The 24,256-nt window shown below is 34.7% G+C and overlaps 1 long non-coding RNA gene across 4 annotated transcripts; it reads right to left on the reverse strand.

Annotated features, from left to right (window-relative positions):
* Positions 1-751: 751 nt before the first annotated feature.
* On the reverse strand, positions 752-6,135 carry LOC111401527. 4 transcript variants are annotated; one of them, XR_002704051.1, is made up of 5 exons: positions 5,284-6,135; positions 3,653-5,065; positions 3,247-3,310; positions 2,343-2,435; positions 752-2,262 (listed from the first exon to the last, which is right to left on the reverse strand). It is a non-coding gene; the product is annotated as an uncharacterized LOC111401527 (long non-coding RNA). The 4 variants fall into 4 exon arrangements; XR_002704052.1 differs by lacking the exon at positions 3,653-5,065 and having other exon boundaries at positions 5,492-6,135; XR_002704049.1 differs by lacking the exon at positions 3,247-3,310.
* Positions 6,136-24,256: the final 18,121 nt, after the last annotated feature.

A 24,256-nucleotide genomic window follows, 5' to 3' on the forward strand; every position in this document is an offset into this window, starting at 1 on the left:
CAAACCCTAATAGATGTTTAAAATAGCAATAAAGGCTTGATTCCACCAAGCTTCGACCAACGGACGACAACTGCTCTTTTCCCTCGCTCAAAATATATTTGATCTCAAAAGTTATATGTAGGTGCACGTGTTATACTCAAAAAGACTTTAACACTTACGGGTGTAAATTTGTACGAAATCGTCTAGGTTCAAGATATTTGATACATCGAATGAACTGATGTGATAAGAAAAGACTTCATTTAAAGAAAAAGGAAGAAAATCTTGTAGAGAGCTAATTGAGTTAAAGTTGGTGTATGAGCTCCAACTACGATTAGTAAGCCAGGATAAGATCAGAGCTTCAAAACTCGTATCTCGATAGTGTTAGCCACCAAGTGTTACCGAACAAAGAGGCCCAACTTGAGCCCAGAAAAAGGCAGCTTTATGAGAGGCCGAAAGTGTTTGTTTGGGAAATTATTTGAAGTAAAAAATGATTTTTTTAGACGAAATGTTGTTAGAAAGTGCGAAAAATTTATGATTTCACGTGTAAAATTATTATAATGAAAGATTCAAAACTAGTGCCGAAAAACTAGCAAGTGCCGATTTTTCCAACCTGTTATAGACGGTGCCATCCAAAACCGTTCAAAATTGATGAGAAAGAACTCCCAACCAGGCCCTAAAACGTTTAGAAGCAGCTTGCACAAAAAATGATGCATAATGAAACTGAACGGAAATACATAAACAGGAAAAATGTAGAAATTCAAATTCAAATTCAAATTCAAGAGTAAGGAATTCTCCTACAAACATAATTCAGGTTTATCACTTAATATCTAACAACACTCTCTGCAATATTTACCTATGACACCAGTTTAATTCTTGCGGCTATAATCGGCATCTACATCACAAATTTTCACAATCTGAAAATATTACTCTTCAGCAATTTTGCTTTCTTCTCCTGGTTCTTTGAAGATGACTACAGGGAATTTCAGAGGCTTCTCTGGCCATTCTTGGAAGAACGAATTCATCACCATGAGTTTAATAACCTGAAACATATGTCTCTTATCTCTTCTAATATCAGAACTCAAAATGATGGTTAATGGAGCCGTCATCTACCACTCTCTGCCTCTTAGTTAATTGATTGTTTTGACCATGCAAATTTTTTGAATAATGATTTGCAGGCCTTTGTCTCTTAGAAAACCGGTCTTTTTGGAGGAATCTTCCCGGTTCAAAAACCGGGTTGAAGCCTTTCCCTCTTATTGAATATCATTTTATTTTCTCTTCCATCTGCTTGTTGCTCAGAATCTGATAAATAGCAAGATGGTATTTTTGCAACTTCAAGACCCAATTCAGTTTGTTTTGCCAAGATCTCCTTGAGTTGCTACAAGAAAGTTGGCATACATAGTCAAGTTCTACATTGGAAAACAAGAATATCTCAGAAGTAACAAAGGTTTTCAGATATCCTGTTGAGAGATTGGTGTTTCTTAGACAATAGTGAAAAATGACAACAATATAGGACATATGTAGTGAAAATGGATGGTAGTATCAAGCATATGAACCTGTATGCACCATATATAATGCCAGTTCATGTCAAGTAAGTGGCAAACATCCATGAGACCAGTATGAGGAAATACATGTCGTCGATACCAAGGGGACTTGTGTGCAGTAATAGAATCCACATTTTAGTTGCAAGGAACCAGTCCACATCAACCATCGTGAAACTGCGTAGGACATGTATGATTTCACTTCTACATTAACAGTCTACTCGGTTGGCCCTATAAGATAAGCTCAAAATGACAGAACACATTTAGAAAATAGTTCTCAAATAATTCACAGTTCTTACAGTCAGGTTTTAATATTCTCAACGTTTTCTGGAACACATTCATTAAGCAGATATGAAGGCTAGCCATTTATCTATCAAGCTTTGTCACTTCACACCCTCACCCACCATCATAGGCATGTTCATTCATCTTCATGCACAATATTTAAACATCAGACAAATACAAAAGCTAATCCATGGAAATATATACTCATTAGAAATCAGAAAAATTGACAGTTGGTATTCAACCTTTAGATTAATGTCACAAAAGAATTTAAACAAACTGATTTCTTCCATCATCTATTTTTCAATATACATATTGCCAGAAAACTCAATGCAAGAATGGTTGTTTTGATAGCATGCTGTGGCCTTAACATTAGTTTCTGATCATTAAAGGCAAGTCCAGATACCTGACGTCATATCTTGCAAACCACATCAGTGGCCCCCAGGTCGGTCTGATCTTTCAACTTCTGCAAATGAAGTTAATTACTAGATAATTCTTTATTCAAACCCAAATCAAGTACTACACAGTTATTGCAAACACACATACATTCTCAATCTTGGTTTGCAATGGGTGATTTTTCCTGCGTTCTTCGCACCACTGTTGAATTTCTCGTTCCGTGTAGTTCAGAGAGAGAGAGCACTTCATTTAAAAGACAAAGAAAAGGAAAACAAATAAGAATCCAATACAAGTAGACACAAAAGTGAGTGGCTGCAGAAGGCAAGGCAAGGAAAGATGCATTGATAACTAAAACAGATTCCACAGGTTTACATAAATGAAACACATAGCATGTTTGGGAAGTGTTTATAAACAGTTTAAATTATAAATAGATGGAAATGAGTGGTTGATAAATGGTAGAACTTGTGGATCCTGTGGATAAAAAGTGTCAAGAGTATTTATAAACATAAGCCACACAGGCTTATTCAAATTTCAAGCAACTGATGCTAACAGGAAGAGAGCATAGATCCACTGTTCATCCAGGTTACTGGCATCACTAAATCTAGATCAAAAGCTTCCACTATCACTACGCAACTGAAACAGCTTCTCCAACATTCATTGAATACAGCTTAACGAGAGAAAAAAGCATCAATAGATCCATGATTTGATTATACAGTATTCGGGGTAAACTAGATTCTAACTTGCATACTGAACCATTGGCATCTCTCAAGATTAATCTCTAACATAAGTAAATAACTATCGAGGCATTTAAAATTTTCAACCAAACCATGTCTTTAGTTCAATAATATTTAAAAAAAAAAAATGAAAAATACGCAAGAATTAAATTAAATAGAGATAGTCAGGGAAGAAATGAAAGTGGGTAATGGGGTTTCTTCCCCATCCAAACTTAGAGTTATCAGAAAATGAATGAGCAATAATTCTACTTTCCCCACATCTACATAAAAAAATTAAAAAAAATTAAAAAATAAAAAAAATTTCTTAAAATTATTCATACCTCTTTTCTCTGACTTGAATTTCTTCATTGGAAACAGAGAAAGCAAACATTACGTTATCATGCCCTGTTATTACACAAATAAGGGTGTTACATAACACTAGAAATATCATGAATACTGGTGATGGATGAAAAATCTCTAACATAAGTAAATAACTACGGAGGCATTTAAAATTTTCAACCAAACCATGTCTGTAGTTCAATAATATTTAAAAAAAAAAAAAAAAAAAAGGGAAAAATACGCAAGGATTAAATTAAATAGAGATAGTCAAGGAAGAAATGAAAGTGTGTAATGGGGTTTCTTCCCCATCCAAACTTAGAGTTATCAGAAAAGGAATGAGCAATAATTCTACTTTCCCCAAATCTACATAAAAATAAATAAATAAATAATTCATAAAATTATTCATACCTCTTTTCTCTGACTTGAATTTCTTCGTTGGAAACAGAGAATGCAAACATTACGTTATCATGCCTTGTTATTACACAAATAAGGGTGTTACATAACACTTGAAATATCATGAATACTGGTGATGAATGAAAAACAGGCATATCATTACTAGGAGATGTGAGTAGCTAAAAGCCAGAAAGTCATTTATATGAATGATCTAGCACCATTAACGTGTCATATACATTTATTGGTGGATAAACTTATAGTGGGCCTCCGTCAGTGAATTTCAAATTTAACTCAAATGTTGAGGCCCAAAATAAGGACACTAATAATTGTTCATAAAGAACTACTCAAATTACTGAGACCAAACCACATTCATCATCATTGAGAAAGAGAGACTTCAGAGATTAGAGACTTCAAAGAAATGATAACCTTGTAAATTTGACATGAAAATTCTAAGTTTCCCACACTGAACTGAACAAATAACATAAAAGTATCCCGAGATGCTATATATGTAATTTTACTAGCACAAAGATTTTGGCTTCAAATGGTTATACTCACGAGGTTGAAATTTTTAATTGTAATTTATAGAAGAAAGAGAAAAATAATAACACGGATACATGCTGTTCAATACGGTATTTCAAGCTTGCAAAGATAAAAACTAATTGAGGTCATATTTCTAACGAGTAACTTTGGTATGTTGAAATGTCAAGCAAGATTCAGTAAAATTGATTGCGTTCTCAAGCAAAAGTGCATGTCAGTGAATTCTGGAAGAATGTCACACATAGAAGCTCAGAAGTCAATAGGACACCATGAACACAGAGACAAGCAAGTTTTCTACTGGATATAAAATGGGTTACTAGGAAACAGACAGTCTTCTTGCAAGGTGCTTATTCATCCAAAATGTGAATAATATGGTTTAACAGAGATTCCTCGTTTATTTTCCAATCAACTTATTCATCCAAAATATGTATAATCTGGTTTAACAGAGATTCCTCGTATATTTTTCAGTAAAGTCCAGCTATGATTTTTAATTGTGCCTTCCAAATTTGCAACTCCTTGCAGTTAAGGTACAAATATCAAAGAGAAGAAAACATCTACGTTCATCTTTGTTCAACAATCAAGGCGCTCATCATTTTTTTCTTTTTATTTCTTTCAGAAATGTTCAAGTTGAATAGTCGTAAGGTTCACTTGGTTCAGTAAGCAAGCAAAATGCCTCTTCAAAATCTGCCTTCTCACTTCAAATAGTTTACCTAAAGTAAGAATTTAGCTGCTTTTGTTAGTTTTTTACAAAGGACATAGTGTAATGTGGATTCCAAATCGAAGGCAAGGGAATTACTTCCCTATTTATCACTAAATGAAATGTCCTCAATCTCACGATCGCAAGATGAACAGATAACCTATAGTTGTACATTGCGTGCTTCTTGTTGTAACCTCTTCAAAATCTGCCTTCTCACTTCAAATAGTTTACCTAAAGTAAGAATTTAGCTGCTTTTGTTAGTTTTTTACAAAGGACATAGTGTAATGTGGATTCCAAATCGAAGGCAAGGGAATTACTTCCCTATTTATCACTAAATGAAATGTCCTCAATCTCACGATCGCAAGATGAACAGATAACCTATAGTTGTACATTGCGTGCTTCTTGTTGTAACATGTTGTCACCAAATCCATGTCAGTCTTCCCGAGATAGTATGGTCATGTTCGCTATTTGTATTTTTTTACTCCATTACTGATATATTATAAATTCCTTTTCATCAGCATGCAGCTATATCTACACGCATCAGTCACTTTATTGATGCTTGCATAAATATAGACCAATAATAAGACAAAGAAACACTAAATTTAACAAATAGTAAATACCTGTGGCTTTGAAGAACCTGGAGAAAAGTTATTCGGATTCCATCCCGGTTGAGGGCAAGCATAAGTCTTCCCTAGAGGCGAGTTTGAGTTTGAATGCAGCTGCTTAGTAACATTAGGGGGCATATGCTGACTCACGTTGTTCCCGTTGACGGACTGTTGCATAACTCCATTGGCATTCACAAGACCTACTTGGCCACTCACAACAAGGTTGGTTTTCGAGGGACATCTGGACCACAACCCGACATTTGCATTTGCGGAAGCTGGTGAACGTCATTCAGTAAATTTAATTGGCTGTTAAGCAAAAACTGAGGCGGGTTCATTGCATTCTGCGCCAAAAATGAACCCAATGCTTGAGATGAGTTATTATTGTTCATTTGATAATGCGCAATTAAATTCAATTTAGGGTTCTTTTGTGATCCTTGTAGAAAAAGGGAAAAGCTGATTAGGCGCAAAACCCGTATTTTGGTTAGCAAATGGCAACGGAATCCCAGATTGAGCATTTCCTATCCCATTCCCATTCCCATTTAAAGTTGATACTGAATTTGCAGTGGGATCGGCCAAAAACTACAAGGATTCGCCACAACCTGATGATCATAACCAGCGAAGCAAAATAATAAAATCGCAGAATTAACAAAAATATAAGAGAGAGAGAGAGAGAGAGAGAGGAGGAGGAGGAAATGGTGGCATATGTCCACCAAAAATAGACATTTTTCCAAAATGTCGTTGGCTACTGTTAAAAAAAAAAATTGAAAAACTTTTAAAAATCTTAAAAACAATGAAAATCCAATGTTGTCCTTAACAAATCACACTCAAATTGAAGTCTGAAAAGGAAGAGGAAGAAATCTTGTTGGAAATAATGGTAGAAATCTTTGTAGATTATATAAAATTACTCGAAATGATATTTTTTGAGGTATTTTTCAGTTGAAATGACGATCTCTAACACCTAAATCGGAGAAGAAAGGGACGAGAGGACGGCTGGACCGTCTGTTTTCTAGACTGCCCAGTCATCAGTAAAACAGAAGGTCAGGTCATCCGTTTTTGGACTGTCTTTTCCAGACGGCAGGTGGGCCAGAAGCTTCCCTCAATTATTTTTTCGTTGTATTACATAAATAATTTAAATACAAAAAATAAATAATGAACATTTAAATAATAAATAAATGATTATTTAAATGATAAATAAAAAATATAAATAATTATTAATTATTAATAATCAAAATATGTAATTAAAATATAATTGAAATAAATTTCTAACATTTAAAATAAATAATTAAATATTTATGTTTACTTGTTTAATAAATAATTTGAATAATCAATCAATATAAATAATTAAATCAAATAGCTTAAATGAACAATTGAAACAAACAAATAAAAATAATTGAAATAAATAATTAATTTAAATGCACAAAAATAAATAATGAACATTTAAATAATAATTAAATGATTATTTAAACGAAAAAATGAAAAATGTAAAAATGAATAAGTGTTAATAATCAAAATATGTAATTAAAAATTAATTGAAATAAATTTCTAACATTTAAAATAAATAATTAAATATTTACGTTTACTTGTTCAATAAATAATTTAAATAATCAATCAATATAAATAATTAAATCAAATAATTTAAATGAACAATTGAAAAAAAATGAAAAATAATTGAAATAAATAATTAATTGAAATGCACAAAAATAAATAATAAACATTTAAATAATAATTAAATGATTATCTAAATGATAAATAAAAAATGTAAATAATGAATAAATGTTAATAATCAAAATATGTAATTAAAATTTAATTGAAATAAATTTCTAACATTTAAAATAAATAATTAAATATATACGTTTACTTGTTCAATAATAATTTAAATAATCAATCAATATAAATAATTAAATCAAATAATTTAAATGAACAATTAAAAAAATAATTGAAAAATAATTGAAATAAATAATTAATTGAAATGCATAAAAATAAATAATAAACATTTAAATAATAATTAAATGATTATCTAAATGATAAATAAAAAATGTAAATAATGAATAAACGTTAATAATCAAAATATGTAATTAAAATTTAATTGAAATAAATCTTCAAAATAATTTATTTAATTTATTTAAATAAGTAATATATTTAAATAAGAAATATAAATATTCAAAATAATTTATTTAAATAAGTAATTAAATATAAATAGTCAAAATTAATTAAATAAAGAATTGAAATAAATAATAAAGAATTAAAATAAACCATGAAATAAATAATTTTATAAAAATTAGTTTTTCGCTTTTTATAATTTGTTGTCTAATTTTGTAATTCATTTTCTTTATTATCTGTTATTTCGTGCGTATATTACTTACTGTTCGATTAGTTGAATTTTATGACATTATGTTTCAAATGTTCTAATATTTGAAATTTTACAAGAGGGATTACCATTTGGATGCGCCTTGAAACAGATTCCTAGCAAAGTTATGTCAAACTGTAACTTTGCCATCTTCACAGTAGTGTTGGATTCAATCGTTTGGATTGGCCCAACGTGCCAACCATTTTTTTAATTTTTTTTAATATTGAATTTAATTGTTTATAAATATTTCATGAATTATGTAAATTGTTTATTTAAGTAAAATAATTAATTGTTAGGAGCACGCATACCTGTTACACTGATGCTGCTTATGACGGTAACTCTAGCACAGTTAGGAAATACATTTAAGGAATACGACAATATGTTTGACAAGTTGAAGTTGGGGATGATATTTATACTAGAGAGTATATTGATGTATCATCACAAGAAGACGTCGATCGACGTCTTTCATTTGGTGACGATATCGACACATTCAACAACTATCCATGGGGACAAAGTTAATAGTTATCAGCTCTCCTCAACGATCCTGAGATACATATTATTCATTTGTGATTTATGTTGTACGTCGTTTCGAAATCTCGATGCATGGTCATTAACTCGGTGAAATGTTAATATGTCAGCTTGAAGTGCTCGTTAAGCTGACACCGTTGATCGAGGAGGAGGGTCAGAGTCATATCTGAGAAGATACAATCTGCAGGCGATAGGGGCCCTAGACAATGACAGAGAGTGGGGAAAATGGTGATAGGGAGGGTGGGGATGTACACAGATGTTTCATTAGAATCGTTATAGATGTCAGTGGAGATGGGAGAGGTGCCAGTGGTGGGGACGAAATAATTGTAATAATTGTAATAATTGAAATAATTGCTGATGGTGGTAAAGGATGGATGGAGATATAACCCCAACTTGACAGATAATATCGCGAGTTTGGATGACACCCTGTGCGAAACATATTATTAACGTGCCAGAGAAAATGGTTAGCAAGAAGACTAGATTGCAGTCACAACACATTGTTTCTCCATACACGATTGAGGCAAAGAAGAGAACATATGTTGACAGTACGTTGCTCAACCTCTTCCGTGAAATCGACTTGGGTGATTGTGAAATCTTCGCATTGAAGTTAAGGCTGTAAATGGATCGGATCTGCTTAAATTCGATTCAATCTGTTAATAATAATTATCCTATCCGATCTGATCCAATAATCCGACGGATATTTGAATGTTAAATCCATATCCGATTAACTATGCTATCGGATCTCCGATCCGAAATTGAAAAAATTAGAAAAATGAAAATTTTATTTATTTATCAGATCTAATTGACCTATATCCATATTTGATTCATTTAGTTAACGGATTATCGGATTTGAATCTCGATTGGGTTATCGGATTAAGACTCTAAATTCATCTCCCATTAATTTCATGGAATTCAGATCAAAATCCAATCTATTGATTCATTTAGTTAACGAATTATTGAATTCGAATTTCGATTGGGTTATCGGATTGAGACCCTAAATCCATCTCCCATTAATTTCATCGGATTCGAATCAAAACTCAATCCATTGACAGCCTTAATTGAAGTACATTGAATTTTTAGCATCGAATGTGGCGTAGAGCTGATAAACTAAACACACATTAAAATACAAGCGTTCTTTTATGTACATTGTGATCCGTAATTGTAATAATTTCAAATGTAAGTATTTTTTAAAAATGTTTGTAATACTTTAGCTTTTATGTAATTATATAATAAATAACTAATTACTCTTAATTACATATATAACACACTATAAATAAAGAAAATTGAGGAAATCAGTAACACACTATAAATAAGGAGTACATAGGATTTAAATAGATATTACACATCCATTTGGTAGAGAGTGACATACTATAATCAGGAACTTCTCACTTGGCTTCATTTGGTAGAGGAAATATAGTTTCAATTTTATTGAATAATGTTCGATGTATTGAAAATGTGATCGTGCCTAATGTTCGACTCTCATCTCTGTTAGATATTCTCATACACCATGTGATTTATGTTCTAATTAAATATTAAATAAATAATATACACAATCAATCAAGATAATTAATTAATGAAATATTCACGGAATAAATTAAATTAAATATTATTTTTCTATTCGAATAAGTGATTAAATAAAGTAATGAAATATTAAATAAACAATATACATAACAAATTAAGATACTTAATTGGGTAATTGGCACAAAAGGTCCCTACCTTTCAAGTTTATTGTGGAAAACGTCCCTACCTTTCATTTTTTGGCATTTTTGCCCTCATTTCAACCTTTCTTTGCGCTGGACGTCCTTTCGTCCATAGTCCGTCAGTTTTTCCGTTAAACATTCGGGTAATTGGCACAAAACGTCCCTACCTTTCAAGTCTATTGTGGAAAACGTCCATACCTTTCATTTTTTGGCATTTTTGCCCTCATTTCAACCTTTCTTTGCGCTGGACGTCCTTCCGTCCATATTCCGTCAGTTTTTCCGTTAATTAAATACAAAAATATCTTTTTCGTTCCATAAACAAGGGTAAAATTGTCCTCACCCATTTCACCCCTTTTTCCCGCCATCAACTTAGTCCATAAGTAACAGTAGCAGCGACATGAATCTGAAAATACTTTAAATGATTAAGTTAAATAAAGAAAAAATATCGTGAACACATTATATTTCACAATTCCACAACTACTGTTGCTGTCATTTTGTCACTGGAAAAATTTAGAAAGACATATTAAATGGGTAGTCAATTTATAACGAGTCAATTTAAAATGAGCCATTCATCTTCTCCATTGAGCCAAAAAGAGCCATTCACCATTTTGGCTCATTATAAATTGACTACCCATTTAATATGTCTTTCTAAAATTTTCCAGTGACACAAGATGACAGCAACAGTAGTTGTGGAATTGTGAAATATAATGTGTTCACGATATTTTTTCTTTATTTAATTTAATCATTTAAAGTATTTTCAGATTCATGTCGCTGCTACTGTTACTTATGGACTAAGTTGATGGCGGGAAAAAAGGGTGAAGTGGATGAGGACAATTTTATCCTTGTTTATGGAAAGAAAAAGGTATTTTTGTATTTAATTAACGGAAAAACTGACGGAATATGGATGGAAGGACGTCCAGCGCAAAGAAAGGTTGAAATGAGGGCAAAAATGCCAAAAAAATGAAAGGTATGGACGTTTTCCACAATAGACTTAAAAGGTAGGGACGTTTTGTGTCAATTACACTTTAATTAACGGAAAAACTAACGGAATATGGATGGAAGGACGTCCAGCGCAAAGAAAGGTTGAAATGAGGGCAAAAATGCCAAAAAATGAGAGGTAGGGACGTTTTCCACAATAGACTTAAAAGGTAAGGACGTTTTGTGCCAATTACCCATACTTAATTAATGAAATATTTAAAGAAGAAATTAAATTAAATATTAATTTTTTATTTGAGTAAGCGTTTAAAATAAATAAATAAGTAAGTAATTAAATATACATAACCAATTAAAGTAATTAATAAAAAAATATTTAAACGAGAAATCAAATTAAATATTGGATAATTCTACATGTACTAATTCATAAGGATGTCCATAATGTAAATGTGAAATTTCATGAGTGGAGGATCGAAAAAACTGTTTTTCAAATCTCCAATAATGTTATGCCACTTGTACATTACGGTATAATGTTTTTATTTAAATAAGTAACTAAAATAAAGTAATTAAATATTAATTACTAATAATAGACACAACCAATTAAGATAATTAATTATTGAAATATCTAAATGAGAAATTAAATTAAATATTATTTTTTTATTTAATTAAGTGATTAAATAAAAAACTAAACAAAGTAATTAAATATTAAATAAAGAATATACATAATTAATTAATGAAATATTTAAATAAGAATTAAAATAAATATTAATTCTTTTATTTAAATAAGTGATTAAATAAATAATTAAATAAAGTAATTAATTTTTAAATGCATAATATACATAACCAATTAAGATAATTAATTAATGAAATATCTAAATAAGAAATTAAATTAAATATTAATCTTTTATTTAATTAAGCGATTAAATAAATAATTAAACAATAAATAAATAATATGCATAGCTAATTAAGACAATTAATTAAAAAATATTTAAATAAGAAATTAAAATAAATATTAATTTTTTATTTAAATAAGTGATTAAATAAAGTAATTAAATATTAAATGAACAATATACATAACCAATTAAGGTAATTAATAAAGAAATATTTAAATGAGAAACCAAATTAAATATTTTTTTTATTTGAGTAAGCATTTAAAATAAATAATCAAATAAGGACCAATTAAGATAATTAATTAATGAAATATTTAAAGAGAAACCAAATTAAATATAAATTTTTTTATTTGAGCAACTGTTTAAAATATATAATTAAATAATTAATTAAATATACATATATTAATTAAGATAATTAGTTAATGAAATATATAAATGAGAAATCAAATTAAACATTAATTTTTTTATTTAAACAAGTGATTAAATAAATAATTAAATAGATTAATTAACTATTAAATAAATAATATACATAACCGATTAAGATAATTAATTAATGAAATATTTAAACAAGAAAGTAAATTAAATATTTTTTTTTATCTGAGTAAGTGTTTGAAATAAATAATTAAATATAAAGTGAAAAGTGTTTGATTTTTTAATTTGTAATTTAATGGTATTTTTGTCTTTTTAAACAAAATTCTACATTTGTAATTGTATAAATTACTTAAAGATATTTTTGTCTTTTACTCAACAAAAGGCCATTTTGAATATTGACAAAATTTTTTGATCAAAGTGGAAAAAGGGCATTTTGACTTGCCTAATTTCAAAAGGAACCTTGCTATTCGTATAGAAGAGTTTGATAGATACTTACAATATGGGGGGGCCACTTTTTTTTTAAAAAAAAATTTATTCACGCGGGTCCCATGGTAATGTGAGTATCTGTCAACAAGCATGTCAACCATTTTTCTGTACAACTGATTTTTTCCTTTCAAAAGTACCCCGAGAGAGAGGCACCTGCTGATTTTATTAAAAAAGAGAAAAACAGGTACAGAGATTCCGTTACACAAAGAGAACAAAATACATGCAGAAATGAAGACTTTATTTGTTATACTAATAATAATCCGTGAATAGAACTAGAAGAATATTTGTGGTAATTCGAGGTTACCTGGTCTCCTTCAGATTGGTAATTTCTGGATAAAAACTTTTCTTACCTTTCATTAAACGGATGAACAACCATATAAATAAGCCAAGTACAACTGACTAAATAACTAACCCACTACCAACAATTAGATAACTGCCCAGATCATTTGGCCCACTACAGTGACCCCTTTACGACACATGTTACAAATAAAAAAAAAAAAAAAAAAAAAAAAACAACACACTTCATAGCATTCAGACGTACAACGAATACAAAGGGACTGGACTCATAACAAAGACCCCCATCATGAGGCAACATTGTCCTCAAGGTTGGGATAACGCCGATTTAGGATTTCCAGATCTTCCCAAGTAGCGTCGACCTCCTCTGATCCAGCCCACTGCACCAAAACCTCGACCCCTGCTCTGTTCCCCTTCATTTTCAGCCTTCGTTGGAGAATTTTCTCAGGTTCCGGTGCAAAGGTTCCCTCGGGCATGAGGCTCGGTAAAACTGGGTTAGGTTGAACTCCTTTCCGGAGCTTCCTCTTGAGGCACGCAATGTGAAACACCGGGTAGATTTGACATTCTGGAGGTAATTCGAGCTCGTAAGCTACCTGTCCAACCTCACAGATGATCTTGAAGGGACCGTAGTATTACGGTGCAATTTTGAGGTTCCTTTGCGTCGCTACTGTCATCTGTCAATAGGGCCTCAAACGAAGGTAAACCATCTCTTCCACTTCGAACTCTAGGATTCACCTTTTCCTATCTGCAAAATATTTCATCTTAGCTTGTGCCTCTTGCAAGTTTTCTTTGATTAACTTAGCAATAAACTCTCGGCTCCTTAGCTCATTGTCAAGAGCTTGTACTGATGTAGACCCTACCTCATATGGTAACATCTTGGGGGGAGATTGACCATACACAGCTTCAAAAGGTGTCACCTTTGTTGATGTTTGCTCTGAGGTATTATATGAATATTCGGCTAACGGTAACCACTTGACCCAGTCTTCGGTCTATCACTGGAGAAGCACCTAATGTAACACTCTAGCACTTTATTCATGGCTTCAGTTTGCGGGTGGTATACTGTGCTAAGTAACAATTCAGTTCCTCATAACCTGAACAACTCCTTCCAGAAATTGCTAGTAAACACTGGATCTCGATCACTAACAATTGTCTTGGATAGTCCATATAACTTGAACACGTTCTCCCTAAATGTTCTAGCCACTGTCACCGCTGTATAAGGATGAGTAATAGCCATGAAATGAGAGTACTTACTTAACCTGTCCACCACCACAATTATCAATGTTTTGCCTCTTAAAGGGGGTAGTCTTTCGATAAAGTCCATGCTGATGTCTTTCCAGTTCCTAGCAGGAATTGGCAAAGGTTGAAGTAACCCCGATGGAAGGAGGGCTGTAACTTTGCTCCTCTGACAAACATCACATTCTTTGATGAATGTTCTAACATCGTTTCACAAACCAGGCCAATAAAACTCCTTTTTGATTCTTGCTTGTGTTTTTGTACTCCGGTGTTGCCTCCCAATGGACTACTATGGAATCGATGCAGGATCTGCTGCTGAAAAGGCACCAATGATTCAAGATGGAGTCTACCCTTGTAATAGAGTAGCTCATTCCGAAATTGGTAACGAGTTTGGTCCAGGTCTCCATGATGGTATTGGCTAATAAGTTGCTACAACATGGGGTCCTGTTGGTAAGCTTTCTTCAACTCTTGAATCCACTGTGTCTGGACTATACTAACTGCATGGATTTGGATTTGATGTTGGTTGTGTATTTGGTTGGATATTGTGGTAGATGATGGTTTTTTTATGAAGTTTTTTGTAGTTGGATTGGTGCTGGTTGTGTCGGGTTGCTTGGAGTTTAGGGGTTGTGTTTAGGTACTGTATGGGTTTTTTTATCGGGGTATTGTATTCTGGAGAGTGCATCAGCCACAGCATTATTTTTCCCCTTCTTGTACTCAATTGTGAAGTCATAACCAAGTAGCTTAGAGACCCATTTTTGTTGTGACAGAGTCCCCACCCTCTATTCCAACAAGTATTTGAGTGCTTGCTGGTCAATGCATACTTTGAATGATTGTCCTAGTAGGTAGTGCCTCTATTTCCTCACTACCATCACTAAGGGCAATATTTCTTTCTCATAGGTGGATAGATTCAGATTTCTTTCCTTTAAAGCCTGACTGAAATAGGCTAGAGGTTGCCCTTCCTGCATCGCACTGCTCCTATTGCCTCTCCTGAAGCATCACATTCCACCACAAACATTTCAGTAAAATTAGGTAATCTGAGCACAGGAGGACTTACCATAGCCTCATTTAATTCCTCAAAAGCTGCTTGTGCCTAATCATTCCAAGAAAAAGCATTTTTTCGTAGAAGACATGTAAGTGGTGCTGCTATCGCTCCATATCCTTTTATAAACTTCCTGTAGTATCTCTTAAGTCCTAAAAAAACCTCTTAATGCCTTGAGATTTTTAGGAGTTGGCCATTCTTGCATAGCAACCAGTTTTTGGGGATCAACTTTGACCCCTTCCTTAGAAATGAAGTGCCCCAAATACTCTACTTCCTTGCTGCCAGAAACACACTTGGACAACTTAGCAAAAAAATTGTTCAGCTTCTAAGACCTCCAAAACTGTGTGAGATGTTCCACATGATCTTGCATTGATTTGCTATATATCAAAATATTGTCAAAGAATACCAGCACAAACTTTCTCAGATAAGGCCTAAACACTACATTCATCACCCCTTGAAAGGTTGAGGGAGCATTAGTAAGCCTGAAAGGCATCACTAAAAACTCATAATGATCCTCATGTGTGCGAAAGGTAGTTTTAGGGATGTCATCAGGATGCATTCTTATCTGATGATATCCTGACCTTAAATCCAGCTTTGAAAAAATTTCAGCACCTCCTAATTCATCAAGTAACTCGTCAATATTAGGAATAGGATACTTATCTTTGATGGTATCCCTATTGAGAGTACAATAGTCCACGCACATCCTCCAACTTCCGTCAGATTTCCTTACTAATAGCACAGGTGAGAAATAGGGGCTTTGGCATATTCCGTATGCTGCCATTTTTTATCAAATCGGCCACTAGCTTCTTTATCTCCTCTTTTTGGTAATATGGGTATATGTAGGGTCTAACACATGTAGGTTTACAGCCATCCTACAGTGCGATTTTATGATAAAAAAAACCCTAGGAGGTGGCAGCCCTTTTGGTTCTACAAATACTCTTTTAAATCTATCCAGAATTTGCTACACTTCTCCTGGGATATTAGGGCTCGTACTTCCCGCACGTCCCTCCATAATTTGCAGCCATATTCCCTTCATTGTTCCCTTCTTGAGGTCGTCAATGTTGTCTTCCTCAGTCACATTTGTTACTGGTCTTTGGATTCCCTGCAACTCCACAGCTTTTTCTTTACATTTAAACCTCATGGTTAGGTTAGAAAAATTCCATACAACCGATCCCAATGTTCTTAACCAGTCAATACCCAAGACTAGGTCACAACCTCCAAGTGTCAAACACGTACAAATTAGTCACAAAAGTATAATCTTGTAACTTCAAAGGAACAACCTTACAGTAACCTAGGCAAGGAAGAGTGGCACCATTAGCCACCTGTATTGTTAAGTGGCTATCTTCTCTCGACAGGTTTGCCTTTCGTGCTACATTTGGATCTATAAAACTATGAGTACTCCCTGTATCAATTAAAACCAAAACTTTTTGGTTATTAATTTCAGCAAGTAGTTTCATAGTCTTAGGGGCTATATATCCAACTATAGCGTGTAGGGTTATCCCTAACAATTCTCCTATTTCTTCACCATTTGTCTCGATCACAGCCAGGGTACCTTCTTCATTCCCTTTTTCCTCATTCTCCTCTTCCTCTCCTTCCATTCCTTCCAAAAGGTAAATTTTTGGTTTATTACATTTGTGGCCTGGGTGGTACTTCTTATCACAAAACCAACATAATCCTTTTTCCTTTCTTTCTTACATTTGGGTAGCAGAGACTCTTTTTATGGGAAAGATGGTTTTTCTGGAGTTATTGAAGTTTTGAGGTTGCATGTTGGGCTTATTTTTAGGGGTTGGTAGTCTTAGTAGAGGGGCCGGTGCAGATAGTTTAGGTATGTTATTTGGGTTGGAGTTTTGGTAAGTTTGGAATATGTTTGGATTTGATTTCATTCTACTAATCACCTCTTCTTCCTGTAATCTGGCCAGATCGAAAGCTGTTGACAGAGTTGATGGTTTAAACATTGTAACAATGATCCTCAAATCATCCCTTAAGCACTTAAGAAGGTACTAATTCGAAACTCTTCTGATAACCTATGTATTTTATTAGATAACATTTCAAATTGGGTTTGATAATCTTCCACAGTACCACTTTGCCTTAACTTAGTAAATTCCCCCACAGGATCCTCATAGGCTGAGGGTCCAAATCTTACCTCTAAAGCTAAAACAAAAGCATCACAAGTGTTAACTGGACTAGTCTCTTTTAACCAACTATACCAAGATAAGGCCTTTCCCTCCATATGGAATAAAGCTATTTGCAGCCTTTGGTCATTAAGTGTGTTATAATACTCAAAAAATTGTGTTGCTTTCTGGACCCACTCATCAGGATCAGTACCATCAAATTTAGGGAAATCTAACCTTAATGACCTAGCTTGAATTTCCACATTTCCCTCAAACAAAGGGTTGCTACTAACCTTGAGTGTGAAGAACTTTCCCCATATTTGCAATTTGCTGCCATCTGCTCATAACTAGATGCCAAATTTCTGAGTTGGTTAAGGACTTGTGCTAACAACTCTTTTTGTCGCTCTTGTTCTTCATGCAGGTTCTTATTCTCCCCTTTTAGTGCTGCTACAGCCTCATTCATCTGTGCCTGCCTCGTACCATCAGCCATTATCGTAGGATCAAGGCTCTGATACCATTGTTATACTAATAATAATCCATGAATAGAACTAGAAGAATATTTGTGGTAATTCGAGGTTACTTGGCCTCCTTCAGATTGGTAATTTTTGGATAAAAACTTTTCTTACCTTTCATTAAACGGATGAACGGCCATGTAAATAAGCTAAGTACAACTGACTAAATAACTTACCTGCTAATTAACTGACCCACTACCAACAATTAGATAACTGCCCAGATCATTTGGCCCACTACAGTGACCCCTTATGACACACGTTGCAAATGAAAAAAAAAACACGACACACTTCATGGCATTCAGGCATACAACGAATACTAAGGGACTGAACTCATAACATTATCAGAGAAAAACTACTTGCTTTTATTCATATCGTGACTTCTTTTATATGGGCATTACAACCAACAAACTTGACAGAAAAAATAGCAACAACTAACCAATATCTATTGTTACTTGGGCCTAAAGAACAGGTAAATGATAACCAAACAAAGTAAATTACTAAATAATAGGACAACTCATTTATTATGCTAATAAAATAAAACTTCAACACCCTCCCATAAACTGATGTCTGCAGAGATCAGTTTAGTTTAGGAACACCAATTTGTAATGTCTCCATTAAGCAGCTCCAGCTTTTTTTGAAGAGCAGACTCCAAGCATTAATCTAAGCTTTTCAAATACAGCTTTCTTGAGAGGTTTTGTTAGTATATCAGCCATTTGATTTTCACTTTTATAAAACACCAAATCAATCACACCATCATTGCTGAGATTGCGCAAAACATGGTATCTGACATCAATGTGTTTGCTCCTTCCATGAAGAACTGGATTCTTTGATATCTTAATTGCTGAAACATTATCACAATAGATTGTTGTTGCTTCTTGTTGCTGATGTTGAAGTGTTTTCAAGCAATCTTCTCAACCAAACAACTTGACAAGAGGATAAAGCTGCTACAACATATTCTACTTCTGTAGATGATAAAGTCACTATTTGTTGCTTCTTTGATGACCAAGATACAACTCCAGAACTCATCATAAAAACAAAGCCCGATGTACTCTTTCTATCTTCAAGGTCTCCAGCATAGTCACTATCAGAAAAACCAAACAAATTCTCCTTTGTTCCTGCCTTATACATAATATCAAAATCTACTGTGCCTTTGAGATAACAAAAAATCGTCTTAGCAGCCAACAAATGATTCTCACTTGGATTCTCCATGTACCGACTGATTAAACTAACACCATGCATGATGTCAGGTCTTGTTGAGGTTATATACATCAAACTACCTACTATTTGCTTGTAAAGAGTAGCATTTATCTTTTTTGCTCCATCATCTCTCATCAATTTTATGCCCACTCTGCTAGAGTACAAGCTGGGTTGCAATCCTGCATTCTGAACCTATTTAAAACTTCAACAACATTTTTTTGTGTGTGAAATAAATGTACCAGCATATGATTGCACTACTTCAATCCCAAGAAAGTAGTGCATCAAACCTAAATCCGTCATTTCAAATTCAGTCATCGTATTTTTCTTAAAAACCTCAATCATATATTCATCATTGCCGGTATAAATCAGATCATCCACATATATATAAACAACAAGTAATTTACCATTACTTCCTAGCTTTGTAAAAAGTGTGTGCTCATGAGGACATTTGCAAAAGCCTTCTCTAGCAAAGTAAGCATCAATACGACTATAACAAGCTCTTGGTGCTTGTTTTAGTCTATAAAATGCTTTCTTCAATTTGTATACCTTTTTCTCACTGCCTTGTTTCACATACCCAAGAAGTTGGTCAACGAACACTTCTTTTTGCAATTCACCATGTAAGAATGCTGACTTCACATCTAGTTAATAGACCTTCCATGAATTTTTGGCAGCAATGGATGGAACTGCTCGAATGGTGTCTAACCTTGCAATTGTAGCGAACACTTCTTTGTAATCAACGCCAAATTCTTGTTTGTCCCCCTTTGCGACAAGCTTGGCTTTGTACTTGTCGATTTCACCATTCTTTTTGAATTTTGTTTTATAAATCCATTTCACGCCAATGGATTTTTGTCCTCTTGGAAGTTCTGATAGCTCCCAGGTGTTGTTCTTTTCAATTGATTTGATCTCTTCATTCATGGCTTTTTGCCATTTTGGTTCTTTGACAGCATCTTGGAATGTGAGAGGATCACAATCAAAAAACAAATCAAAGTGATTGAGTGATTCTTCAGATTGACTAATGCAGTTACCTCATAATCAACCATCCATGCTGGTATTTTTGGAGCTTGAAGAGAACGTGAACCTGCTGCTGCATTGATAAGTTCATCAGATTCTGCTACTACTGGTGAAGTTTCAACATTTGCAAGAGCTTTATTTTGTGGATTTTTGGAGTCAAAAACTACAGTAATCTGATTATGTAGAAGTCGTTGCCTTTCTTCTTCATTTTCTCCATCAAAATCTACTTGTATTTGTTGTTTGTTATAGTTTTCATCCCATTTCTAGAACCTTTCTTCATCAAAAATAACAACACAACTAATTACAATTTTCTTGGTTATTGGATTGTATAATTTGTATGTTTTTGACTTCTCACTAATGCCAAGAAAAATGCATTTATATCCTTTGTCATCAAGCTTTCTCCTTTTTTGATCTAGAATGTGGGCATATGCTATACAACCAAAGATTCTAAAGTGGTCAACACTTGGTTTGCGTCCATTCCAAGCTTCTTCAGGCGTCACATTTTGAAAAGCAAGATTGGGAATTCTATTCAAAATGTGAATGCTCCATATGACTAGCTCAGGCCACAATCTTCTTGGGATACGTCCTTTTGCCAGAATAGTTCGCACCATATTTAAGATTGTATGGTTCTTCCTTTTTGAAACACCATTCTGCTATGGTGAATAAGCTACTGTAAGTTGCTTTTGTATTCCTTAGGTCTCACAAAAATTCACAAACTCTTGTGAATTGTATTCCCCATCACGATCACTGCTTAGAATTTTAATAGGTTTGCCTGCTTCTTTTTCGACCAATAACTTAAAGCTTTTAAAAGTTGAAAAAGCTTCTGACTTTCCTTGTAAAAAATAAACCCAAGCTTCTCGACTATAATCATCAATAAATATTATAAAATAATGTTTATTACCATTTGATATTGGATTAATAGGCCCGCATATATCAGAGTGAATTAGCTCCAGCACCTTCTTTGCTCGCCATGATTTTCCTTGTGGAAAATGATCTCGATGTTGTTTGCCAGCAACACAATCTTCACATATATTATAAGGGTGAGTAATCCAAGGAAGGCCCATCACCATATTCTTATGAGATAAGAGTCTTTAAACCATTGAAATTCAGATGGCCATAGCGATAATACTAAAGCCACGTTGGATCTTTTGATACTATTGAAAGACAAGTCTATATGGTCTGAATCTGCAGTGGAAATAGCCTATTTTGAGACATCTTAACCTGAGCAATTAAGCTCCTTTTTGGATCATAAATTTCACAAACGCCTTCCTTTTGCACGAGCTAAAACCTGCCACATCAATTTATCATTATTGCATAAAATTTTCCACTCCTTACGGGACATGAATTATCTGAGGAGATTAAGCTGCTGCAAGGGCCTGCAATGTCGACCTGCTAAGGCCACAAGTCAACATGCTAAGGGGCGGGACGAATATGCAACCCGGGAAAGCCAGATTGAAGAGACCAATCGTTCTAGATCTCTCGGAGATCGGCATAACTAAGAAGAACCTCAAAAAATCCACAGATGAGCAACTGTCCTTTAACGAGAAGGAGGCAGACCCACATCCTTACCCTGGAGTTCTGGTAATCTCGTTGTCTGTGGCCGGGGTAACCATCCCCAAAATCTTGGTAGATACAGGAAGCGCTTTGAACATCCTATTCAGTAACACCCTTCAATGGATGGGTATCCCTGCTAACTTCCTTTGACCATACCCAAATATGGTCCTAGGATTAAGCGGAGCCTTGACTTCTGCCAAAGGAATGATCAAACTCAAAGTTGAGTCAGGATCAGCACCCTATAAGGTGAAGATGAACTCCGAGTTCGTGGTATTCGACACTCCCTCCCCTTATGATGCTGTGATGGGACAGCCCCTACTCTTCTGCCTGAGAGCGGCAGTTTCCCTATTCACTATTCTATCAAATTTTCCACACCCCATGGTGTAGGTAAAGTCAAGGAAAACAGGGAGCTCTTCGAAAGATGTCAATGGAAAGCCTGTACCAGCCATCAACGCACCCCCCCGAGAGTGCATATGGCGAACATATGGGAATCCGAACTCATTCCACTAGACCCGGTACTAGGATCGAAGGTGGAGAACCCGTCGAAGAACTAGAAGGAGTTCAAGTCTATGCTAAGGACCCAACAAAGGAGCTCAAAGTCAGGCGCAAGCTACAACCCTCCACCTGAAGCGAGATTGTGGCCTTCCTTAGACAAAACCTTGATGTCTTCGCCTAGAATCACGGGGACATGAGAGGAATAGATCTTAATATCGCATGCCACAAATTATAGGTAGATCCTTCAGTTCGGACAAAGCAACAAAAACAACGATCTCTAAACCCTGAAAGATATGAAACACTCAACAAGGAGGTGCAAAAACTGTTGCACAATGGTTTCCTCTGTGAGGTAAAATACCCGAAGTGGGTCCCAAATTCGGTCCTTGTGAAAAAACACGATGGAGACTTCACCGATCTTAACAAAGCATGCCTCAAATATAGTTTTCCTTTGCCAAGAATAAATCAAATGGTGGACGCCACTGCCGGACACAAACTACTCAGCTTCATGGACGCGTATTTTGGATATAACCAGATCAAGAACATACCTCGTTTGTAACTGACCGAGGTCTTTACTGCTACAAGTAATGCCATTTGGTCTAAAAACGCTGGCACCACCTACCAACAACTTGTGAATTCCATGTTTTCCCAGCAGATCGAAAAAACAACGGAAGTGTATGTTGATGATATGCTGGTCAAAAGCATTAATGCCAAGGACCACTATCAGCACTTGATCGAGATGTTTGATATATTGAGGAAGTATGGAATGAAGTTGAACCCAAGGAAATGTGCTTTCGGGGTCAGCTCTGGAAGGTTCCTAGGTTACATTGTAAACAATCGAGGAATCGAGACAAATCCTGAAAAAATACAAGTTGTCATCCAAATGAAGCCTCCAACCAAACCCAGAGAGGTACAAAGTTTAACAGGAAGGGTTGCCGCCCTCAGTCGGTTTGTCTCCAAGTCTACGGACCGTTGCAAACCCTTCTTTGACACATTACGAGGATGAAAAAAGTTCGAATGGGCCAAAAAATGCCAGGATGTCTTTAACGAGCTAAAGAGACAACTAGCTTAGCCTCTGCTGCTTTCAAAACCTAAGGCGGGCGAGATCCTGAAGCTTTATTTATCTGTTTCAGAGCATGTCATTAGTGTCGTTCTAACCTGAGAAGAAAACGGCGTTCAACACCCGGTCTATTACGTAAGTAAAGCGCTTCACGAAGTCGACCTCAATATTCCCCTGTAGAGAAACTGGCATTCACTCTGCTAATGGCAACGTGAAAACTGATGCCATATTTCTTGGAACACCCCATTGAGATCCACACCAACTCTCCATTGAGGCAAACACTGCAAAGACCCGACTTCAGGTTAAACGGTAAAATGGGCAGTCGAGCTCGGACAATTCGACATCAAATACACGCATTGTTCCTCCATCAAAGGCCAAGCACTCGTCGACTTTGTCTCTAAGTTCTGCAACGTCCCAACCGAGGAACTACAGAAAGAAATCCCATGAAAACTTTATGTCAACGGTTCATCCACCGGAGAACGATTTGGGGCAGGCATCGTATTAATCAGCCCTGAACATCGCATATTCTGCGAAGCCTTCCCATTTGACTTTAAAGCCTCAAACAATGAGGCTGGGTACGAAGTTCTCATTGCCGGAGCAAGGATGGCCTCAAGGTTGGGGATCTCGGGCCTAATCATACACAACAACTCCCAACTAGTCGTGAATCAGGTCAACGGTGTATATATGGCGAAAGAAGAAAGAATGGACAACTACCTATGAGTTGTAAAGAAAGAACTTGAAAGGTTCAACACCACCCAAGTCAAACAAATTTTTCGATCTCAGAATGGTCACGCCGACGCACTGCCTGCCTAGCCAACAGTGAGGGAATCGAAGAGTTCGATAGCATCTCCATGGGAAGAATATCCCTACCGTCCACCGAGCTGACTAAAGTGGTCCTTATGATAATAGGCCCCAAACCAACTTGGCAGGACGAGATCATTGCCTACCTAAAAATCGGGAAATGTCCCGAAAACTCTGCAGAGGCTAGAAAGCTCCGAATCAGGTCGGCCAGGTACACACT

Source organism: Olea europaea, chromosome 10, assembly GCF_002742605.1.
Source record: "Olea europaea var. sylvestris chromosome 10, O_europaea_v1, whole genome shotgun sequence".
NCBI classification, from domain to species: Eukaryota; Viridiplantae; Streptophyta; class Magnoliopsida; order Lamiales; family Oleaceae; genus Olea; species Olea europaea.